This window comes from Neopelma chrysocephalum, unplaced genomic scaffold, assembly GCF_003984885.1.
Source record: "Neopelma chrysocephalum unplaced genomic scaffold, ASM398488v2 Primary Assembly neopelma1_69, whole genome shotgun sequence".
NCBI classification, from domain to species: domain Eukaryota; kingdom Metazoa; phylum Chordata; class Aves; order Passeriformes; family Pipridae; genus Neopelma; species Neopelma chrysocephalum.
Genome location: NW_020897729.1, coordinates 9,662,230 through 9,671,389, shown reverse-complemented (window position 1 = coordinate 9,671,389; position 9,160 = coordinate 9,662,230). Strand labels below are relative to the sequence as shown.

Here is a 9,160-nt window from a genome sequence, read left to right as displayed (position 1 = left end):
GTAGCAAAAGGGGGACAATCTCAGAGGAGTTTTTAATCTTGGCTCCTGATGTATTTAAATGGAACATTGTCTGGAAAACAGGCTGGCAAAGAACAGGATGACTGTATCCCAAGAGCAGAAGGAGAAAGGAAAAGGGGAGGGGCTGGTTCACACCCATGGGGGGGACTGAGAGCCCTTAATGAGCTCATTGAGGGTCATTCCCTTTCCCAGGTGCCCCGCATGCCGAGAGCAGTGGAGTGATGATCCCTAAGGGAGAGGAGAACCTGAGGAAGAGCAGAGCCTCGGTGGGGAGAAGCTGCACATTCCAAGGGGACCCGTGGCAGAAGGTGCACCCAGGAACCCAGGTAGGCTGGGGTGGCTGTTGAGGTGGGGGTTACTGGGTCAGTCACCCCCTCTTTTGGGGTTTGCTGTGCTCAGTTTTGAATCACAGTAGGATTAGTACAACAAAATGAAAAAAAAAAAGAGGTAAATGCTGAAGTGGGAGAAGTGGGACCGGCTCCCATGTGAGCCTGCTGCACGCTCCCGCTTCAGCATCAGGTGTCTCGCCTTCAGACTGGAAAATAAAAAGAACAACACGCTCGTCTGAAAAGGACAAACGAAGGGAAAAAATGTCTCTGAGGAGGCCTGAGTAGGAAGATGTTGGGAGGCGTTATCTGGAGTGTCTGGGCTCCCTCCCACGCGTGTCGGGGAAGTGGAGCACAACCAGTCCATAAAATCCCGCCCGAGCAGGAGGAGCTGGAGCTGCCAGGCTGTGCCTCTTCTAGAAACCCTAAACCACCCTGGAAGCCGAAATAAGTCACCACTGCTGTAGCAAAACAAGCCGGGATCATTATTCACGTGGATTGCTCCTGTAGGACATGCTGATTTAAATTAGCTCTTGCTTACTAAATGAGCTAGGAAGGACAACCTCGTGTTAATACTGAGCTGCCCAAGAGAGGTGAGCAGTGGGAGGATAAACTTATCATTAGTGTTCTGCCTAATATTTTAAATTGCATAACAGAGGACTATGTGGAGAGGTAGATGCTCCTCACCGTGGTGGGTTTTATCTGGCTGGACTTGGGGCAGTCCAGGCTGAGGCTTCTCCTTTTCTCAGAAACTCACAAAAATTGATATTTGACCATCCTTTTGCATTTGTTTATTTATTTGGTTGTTTTTGCGTTGTGTTTTTTTTGGTCAGTTCTTTGTATTTGCATCAAAATCAGGCTCCGCGTAACCTTGCAGGCAGGTCGGGAAAGTGAATCCCTGGATTTCCTTTCCTTCTCTTGTGTCTTTTTTGGAGAAATCTGAACAGTCTAAGGGAGTGCTCTGTCCATCTGGTGAGGTGGCAGACGCAGCTCGAGAGGACAGCTTTTACCTTGGGTGTTTTGTTTGCATCTCCTCCCTCTCAACTTCTGCGTGTTTTCTGTAATCTTACAAAAGAGGTGGAATTCGGGAGTGTCTCAAATTGGAAAGGACCCTTCAGAGTTGCTCTTGTTCATCTTTGAACAACGTTTTGAGCTCCTTATTCCTTTCTTATTTGTCGCTCTTAAAAAGCAAAGTTTCCAGACCCTTGGGATTTGCCCCCTCCCCTCCCCACTTGCTCTCAGCAGATGATTTTCTGCTTAGACTTTGTTTTTGAGCAACTGCTTTTCCTGGGGATTTCTAGCTTTATAAAGGTGTTGGGATCTCTGCTATTGCCGAATTTCTCAGCTCATTGACTGGTGCTCAGGTGCGAATGTCCCTGACCCTTTACCTCGGCTTTGCCATAGGACGGAGCAGGAAAAGCGGGGAAGAAATCCTCTGCACTTAGAGCGGGTTTAGCAGCCTAATGCGGATGTTCAGAGCATTTCTGATGTCCCCCAAATCCTCTTAAAAGTTCCGCAGAGATGTCTTTTGCAATGCTGATTTGAACAACAGCAAAGCGTGGGAAATAGGATGAAAGGCCACCCTAGGAATAAAAGTCTGTATTTCAGAGGCTGGGGAGGTTTGGAGGTTAGCTTTAATCTTAACCACGGCTGCTAAAACTTTGTCAGAGGTGTTGGATTTTGCTTTTTCTTTATTTTTTTTCTTTATTTCTCCCGGATGGAGGCAGACTAATGAGTAAGCTGATGACTTTTCCGCTGACAACTGGCTGCTCGCTCTATAAATCTGTCTGGCTTCTACAGCTCCTTTCTTAGACTTAAAAATTTTTACCTGCTCTTCTGCCAGAGGCAGCCTATGAACCACGGCTTGAGTGAGAAGTTGGGAGGCAGTTCTGGTGATTTACAGCTGTCTGTGCACATGCAAGTCCTGGTTGTTTCTCTCTTGCATCCCCAAGCCAAGGGAAGTGCTGAGATTTGTCCTTTATGGTGTTTGAGCCACAACTGTCCATTTATTGATTAAATCTCTGTGAGCAGCTCGACAGGTTTGCATGACAAACACCCAGTTTAGGTTTAGTGCATCTTGAAGGGTTCAATGTCTGCTCAAATGGTTTGGAGCTGTTTAACTGATTGGGATTCAGGAAGGTTGTTGCTGGGAGATGGTACTAAAACATATTCTGGTCTCATCTATTGACATTGAATTATTGATTGAATTATTTACCCCACTTTAACGATGCCGGATAATAATTATTATGTGATTATATGCCATAAATGTCTTTAGGATGCTGAGGTATTTCTTACTTCAGCTGTAGCTCTGGACTTCTCTGCCTCTCCTGTGTGCTTTTAAAAGCGGGGAGAGAATTACCAAGAGCTCTTCAGAAAGTCATGGAGTGCTTTTCAGTGACACACAGTTGGAATGTTCAATAGTTAACAGTTGAAAGAATAGGAATGTTGTTGTTTATTTTGACTGGAAGAACAGTTTGGTCTTTCCATATGTCAACTGTGGAATTTGCTTCCTACAGAGGAATGTAATTATGAAATGCTTTGAGCTCCCGTTGTCTCAAGGTTATGTTTAGGACATATTAAACAGCCATCAGTGTCTCATAACAAATCATAAATGATACAAATTGGATCAGCGGCCACTGAAATGCACTGGCTTATAACTGTCGAATAATTCAAGTGCAAGTCTCATTTACTTCAAAATGATTGTAAAAATCAACTGGAAATTAAAACTCGCTTTTCCCTCAGCACTGTGAGAGGTCAAAATGTTCCAGTGCAGTTGTGGACAGCCAGAGAGCTGCATTTGTAGCACAGGGCAGGGCAGGTTTGAGCTTGGGTGAAATTGTGATCCTCTTCAGAGGGAGCAGAGGTGACCTGCTTATCCCCTCATATGGAGGGGATATGTCAGAGTTTTAGTGAATAAAAAAAAACACACCAAAAAAACCCCACCCAAACAAACAAAAAAACCCAATCAACCATGCCCATAAATCTGATCTTGGTTTAAAAAGTTTGGGTTTTTTATGCCCTGTTTGACAGGCTTGCTCAGGTATTGAACAGAACATGTGTGCTGGGAGATCTTGTGAAATTTTAGTCTATGAAGGTACAAGTGCTGGTGCTGTTGTCAGAATGTTATCAAACATAGCTCCGAGCAGGAAAACTACCTTTAGAGAATCCCAGAATCATTAAGGTTGGAAAAGCCCTCCAAGATCATGAAGTCCCCCCTGTGCCCCATCCCCACCTTGTCCCCCAGCCCAGAGCACTGAGTGCCACGGTCAGACCTTCCTTGGACACCTCCAGGGGTGGGGACTCCAAACCTCCCTGGGCAGCCCCTTCCACTGCTCAACCACCCTTTCCAGGGAGAAATTCCTCCTACTGTCCAACCTGACCCTCCCCTGGCACAGCTTGAGGCTGTTTCCTCTTGTCCTGTTCCTTATTGCCTGGGAGAGGAGGCTGACCCTCAACTTACTGCATCCCCCTGGGAGTGGGAGAGAGAAGAAGGTCCCCCCGACCCTCCTTTTCTCTAGCTCCCTCATCCACAACTCATTTGACTGAGTCTCCAGCCCCTTCCCCAGCTCCATTCCTTTCTCTGGAGTCCCTCCAGCCCCTTTCCCAGCTCCCTTTCTTGCAACGAGGGGCCCAAAACTGGGCTTGGGACTCAAGGTGCCTCAGCCACACCCAGTGCCTTTCTCTCCAAAAATAAAGCCCTAATAAATTTTATTTATTTCCCTGATTGATTACTGATTTGAATTACTCATATTTTTTTTACTTTCCCTGTCAGGCCTTGTTCAGGGAACATCCCTCTGCTCAAACAGCTTCCCTTCTGCAGAGCACTGATTTTTTCAGCATTGCAGTCTCCTCAACCTCTTCCCTACTGTCACAGTCTGTGCCAGCAGCAATAAAAAGCTCGTGATGTCGAGTTAGGAAGGAATATTTCAGCTCCTGACCAGCCATCGAGTGCATAAGTAGCCATTTGGCATATTTACACCAACAGGCAGTTTCCTTCACGGGGCTCACTTAAGCGTGAGAGTCTTTGCCCGAGAGCGGCAGCGTTTGGGGAATAAAGGTTTCAGCCAGTCCATTATTCCATTGCTTCTTTTTGACAGCAGTAAAATGTGGGTTTTATTTGCCACCCCGCTCTTCAGAGCCTATAATAATAAAAAAAAAAGTGGTTCTAAATCAGAATTGAGGGGAAAGAAACGCACTTTGTACAAAAACTTGAAGTTCTGGACGCAAAGGAAATGGTTTGAAAACACGGAACGAGCGAAAAGATGGGAGGGCTGGAGTTCCTTCTGTGCTGCCTGTCATGTTCCTGCAGGGGAAAATCACCCCAGAAACGCTGCTGAAACTTGTCTTGCAGGTCTTTTTTCTGATTATCCACTGCTCCACAAAGTGGAACAGAAGAATGGGAAAGGCTCGAGCGCTCGCAGTGGGTTCTGCTGACGGGCAGAGCCTTTCTGATGCCTCCAAAGGTCCCCCAAGTTCAGCCCAGTTCCTGCAGTAGTGACTTGAAATGGAGTCAAGTTTGGGAAATAGGATGAAAGAGCACTTTAAAAATAAGGAGTACCTGTCTTCACACACGTTCTTTTTGCTCCTGGAGAAATCACTCGAAATGCAGTTTATTTTTTTCCCCCTCCTCGTTGCTCCAGTGTCTGAGTTTTGACTGGTTTTGCTGCTTAAAATGAAAACACTGAGTGGTCCAGGGGGCAGCTGTGCTTCAGAAATGTTATATATATATATGTTTTTTTTATAGATTTTGATGTCACTGTAGCAAAATAAAACCCTGTAGAAGTGAGAGATGAGGGCTGAGAGGCAGAGATCTGTCTTAAGTGTACCCCTTTCTTCCCTGTTAACATATGGAAGGTGGAAGTAAATATATAGATTTTAGAAGTCAATATAAATATATATATATATATTCTGACCTGTGTGTAAGAAACCGTAACCTGCAGCTTGCAAATCTTGCAATTAGGCAAAGAAGATCTTTAATTCTTTATTTAAAATTCCTTTCTGTTTCTCTGTAAACAGTTAAATATAAAAGTTTAAATTGTTGGAAACCTAATCCATAAATATATATATATATAAATCTATAGGTTTTTAGATAGTTTATGTCCTTGCAACTGCCACGTTATCCTCTGAGAAAAAAATCTAAATGCAAATATTTTTTGTGTGTGTGTGTATTAAATATTTAGACAGGTAGAAAACTTGCCCGAGGAATGTGTGTGTTTGTGGGTTTTGTTGTTTTTTTTCCTCACTGTAAATTGTTCCCTTTGCTGGGAAAGGAAAGTTTTCATCTGTTTTTGAAACACTAATTAATAACAAAAGTGAAAGGAGATGTTAGATTAACAGGATAACGCAGTGATAAAGGATTTCCAGCCTTTATTCCAGTTGTTATGAATTTCTTCAGCTCAGATGAGCTGCCACGAAGCTGTGCCTCAAAGCAGAAAAATACTGCAATATTGGATTGCTTAAACTCACCTTCAATATAAAAACAATATTGGAAACATATTGTCTTCTTTGATTTTATTCTTTTTTTTTTTTGGCTTTTTGATATCCAGCAGTCAGTGCTGTATCTGTGAGCTCTTAAAAAGTTCAATCAGAGCTGTAAAGAAAATACTTTTATTATTTCAAAATGCCTTTTGAAGGCAGATGTGGTACCACAGCTGCTTCTTGGCTGCTCTGTAGGAGTTCTTCCTGCAACCTGGGGATTCCTGGGAGTTTGTCAGGCTTGGCTGTCTCTGTTATCCAGGTTTTCTGGTACTGGGATGTGTCTCAGTGCACATAAACACCCACTCTGGGAACTGCACAGGCAGCATTGCTGAGTTAGGAAGATCATTTATCTTGGTGAAAATATCTTTGCAAAGTCTTTTTCTTCAATATTTAAAGACTGAGTGTAGTTCATGCTCACTAAGTACCACAAGTCTCTGAGATCCTGCATGACCTGGTGAGATATTCAGACTGAAGGTGCACCTGAGTCACTCAAGAGCAACTCAAAATTAAGATTTCCTCTCCATCACGATCAAGGAAGAAGGAAAACTGAAATCTGTGTGTCAGCAGAAAGCAGATCTCTGTGCCAGGCAGCTCCCACTTTGCCCAGTAACAGAGGAGAGGGGGAAAAAGCAGAGCTCCAGAAGAAAATTTGCCTTTTTTTGTTATTATTTATTTGTTCTGAACTCCTGATACGAATTTTGTAAGGGGAAAAATCTGGCAAAGTTAGAACTCCCTCTAGAGTCTGTCCATGTTTTCTCCAGCTCTGCACAGGAGTTTCACCTCCTTGTAGCTGCATTTAAATGACAGATTCTTGAGTTCTGACCTGTGCGTAAGAAACCACAACCTGCAGCTTGCAAATCTTGCCATAAGGCAAACAAGATCTTTAATTCTATATTTAAAATTCCTTTCTGTTTCTCTGTAAAGAGTTAAATATAAAAGTTTTAAATTGTTGGAAGCCTAATTCATCTTCCTGAAATATTTGAAGGTGTTTAGTATCCCATGTAGTGAAGAGGGGAATATGTTTCTCTGGTTTTTTCCTGTATAAACTGTATTTTTTTTCTTGATTTCGTGGGTGTAAAAGTGTCCCTGCTGCTTTCAGTCCCACTGCTCAAATGTGATACAGTTTTCCAAGTGGTGATAGTTTTCCATGTGATATCATGGCAATTATTTAAAAGGTTTTGAATCAGTTCAAGTTGTAAAGAAATAGTCCTATTAATCTCTAATTATTCAGTACTAATGATTTTTTTTTTAACTTGCTGCTTTTAGTATCTCTTTTTTTGCTCCTTTATAATGTCTTTGTTAAAAGGTCAATCTGCTTTATGGCAGCTTAAACTGACTTGGGAGAAGAAGGTCATGAAGTTAAAACAGCATCATAGTGGGGGGAAAAAGGTGGATTATTGGTGCAAAGCCATGAATAGATTTTTCCAAGTCTCCTCTTGCCCTTGTGAACTCAGTTTACACAAAAAAAGTTCATTTCTCTCTGGAAAAGGACCAGGCAGACAAAAGCAAATCATGATGCCTGAGCTTTGGCAGCTTAGTTGAAGTGTAGGTTAGTCCTGAATCCAGCAGAAATTAAAACCCCTGGAAAGAATTTGAGACCCAAACTCTCCAGTTCGCTTTGTTCCATCTTAATTTATTCACAGAAGAACTGCAACTTTTTATATCTCTGTGAGTTTGTTTGTAAGAAGTTCCTTTTCTATGATTTTTCCCCCCCTTAAAATATGATTGGGCAACTGCCCATGATTTTTCTTCCTGTCTTTGGCACTTTTATGACCAAATAGGTGTCTGTGAATGTAGAGAAACACGAAAATGTCTTGTTACATATATCAAAACCAGCATCCCAAACTCTGATGACAAGAAACTTAGGCACAGCTGGCTTCTAAAAGATCTAAAAATCACAGAGTGGGTGAAGGTGGAAGGGATCACAGTAGCATCAGAGTAAAAAAAAAAAAAGTTAAATCTGTTAAATCGATTAATATTCTTGAAAAAGAAAATTGGAATTAATGATACAGTTTTTCAGTTTTGAATCATTTGATCATTTGAATCATTCTGATTTCTAAGTTATTCACCTGTTCAGGTAAAGTAACAAAAGGACCTTGTTGCTGCTGTGAAATTGCTTCTGTCTCTCACTGCACTAATATGATTTTTTTTTTCCATTGTGGAAATATATCCTAGAGATATATATAAGGGAGTCAGTGTTGAACTTGGCAATGAGGTGGTTTTGGGCACTGGGAGGTTTTTCTATCCCCTCATAATCTCTCTTGGTGGTTATGGACTGAGATCTGGGGTGAAAGCAGAGCAGGATATGTGGAATCTGTAACCTGTTAAGGCACAACTTGCTCCAACTAATCAAATTTGGAGTGCGAGAAGCATTATTTGTGTTTTCATTTTTGTATTTCTTTATCAGAAAACAGATCCTTTCAGCCCAGGCAGGGGACCACAGGCACAATTTCCTTTTGTTAGTACATAATACTCATAGATAAAATTACTCCCCCTTTCCTGCCTTCATCTCAGGAGCACACAGAGCTGTTATTCTCTTTCCTCTTGATTTTCTTCCTCACCATTTGCTTTGTGAAGCATTTACTATGTTGTGTACCTCAAATGTGCTGTAATTAGAATTAAATAACTGGTAGAAGCCCAGAGGAGCGTTGGGGGGTTGTTGAGAAGCAGGGAAAGGTTCCAGGAGAGATGGAGGGGAGGGATGTTGCAGTTGTATTAAATCAGAACAACTGAGCAGAGGAGCCTGTCAACCTAAGCTTGCAGTGAGGGTCTGAAGGAGCAGAGAGATTTGTAGTAGGCAAGGAGAAAGAGTAAAGAGAGAACTGAGTTATGAGTATTTACCTTGCTCTTCTGCTCCCAAAATTCACACAAGTCCATAAAATACAACCTGAGTAGGGAGCAGATGCTCAATGTTTTCAACAAACCCTTTCTGCCCTCATTTTACTTCTATGCAACTTTGCTAAAATCCAGTGGTCAGTGAGGGAGGCACAGAAAATCTGGAATATCTTCTGAATTAAGAGAAGTGATGTGTGAGTGCCTGTTACTTTTGGTTTATGTTTCCTGAACAGTGTGTTCCTGTGTGAAAACAAACTTCTGCTGCCTTATTTTCCTGGCACTTCATCAGATGAATTGCAGAATATTGATGAACATCTGTAATGGCCACCAGAGCCAGGAAATCATCATCTCCAGAGCAGTCACCTTTCTCTTTGGTCAGGTTTTAGGTTGGTCCTTGCTGGTACATCCTGGGAAGAACAGCGAGGGTTTTGTAATCAAGTCTCTCTCTCTGACTCATTGTTTGTGTTCCTGGGTCTTTTCTCTCAGTTGCTGTGCTCTGCTGT

At 42.4% G+C, this 9,160-nt stretch overlaps 1 long non-coding RNA gene across 1 annotated transcript in view; it reads left to right on the top strand.

Moving 5' to 3' along the window:
• Positions 1-224: 224 nt before the first annotated feature.
• The window catches only part of LOC113968769, a 124,303-nt gene continuing 115,367 nt past the window's right edge, over positions 225-9,160 (top strand). Inside the window, exon 1 of the long non-coding RNA XR_003534650.1 lies at positions 225-344. This is a non-coding gene — a long non-coding RNA (uncharacterized LOC113968769). The remainder of the gene's footprint in view (positions 345-9,160) is intronic.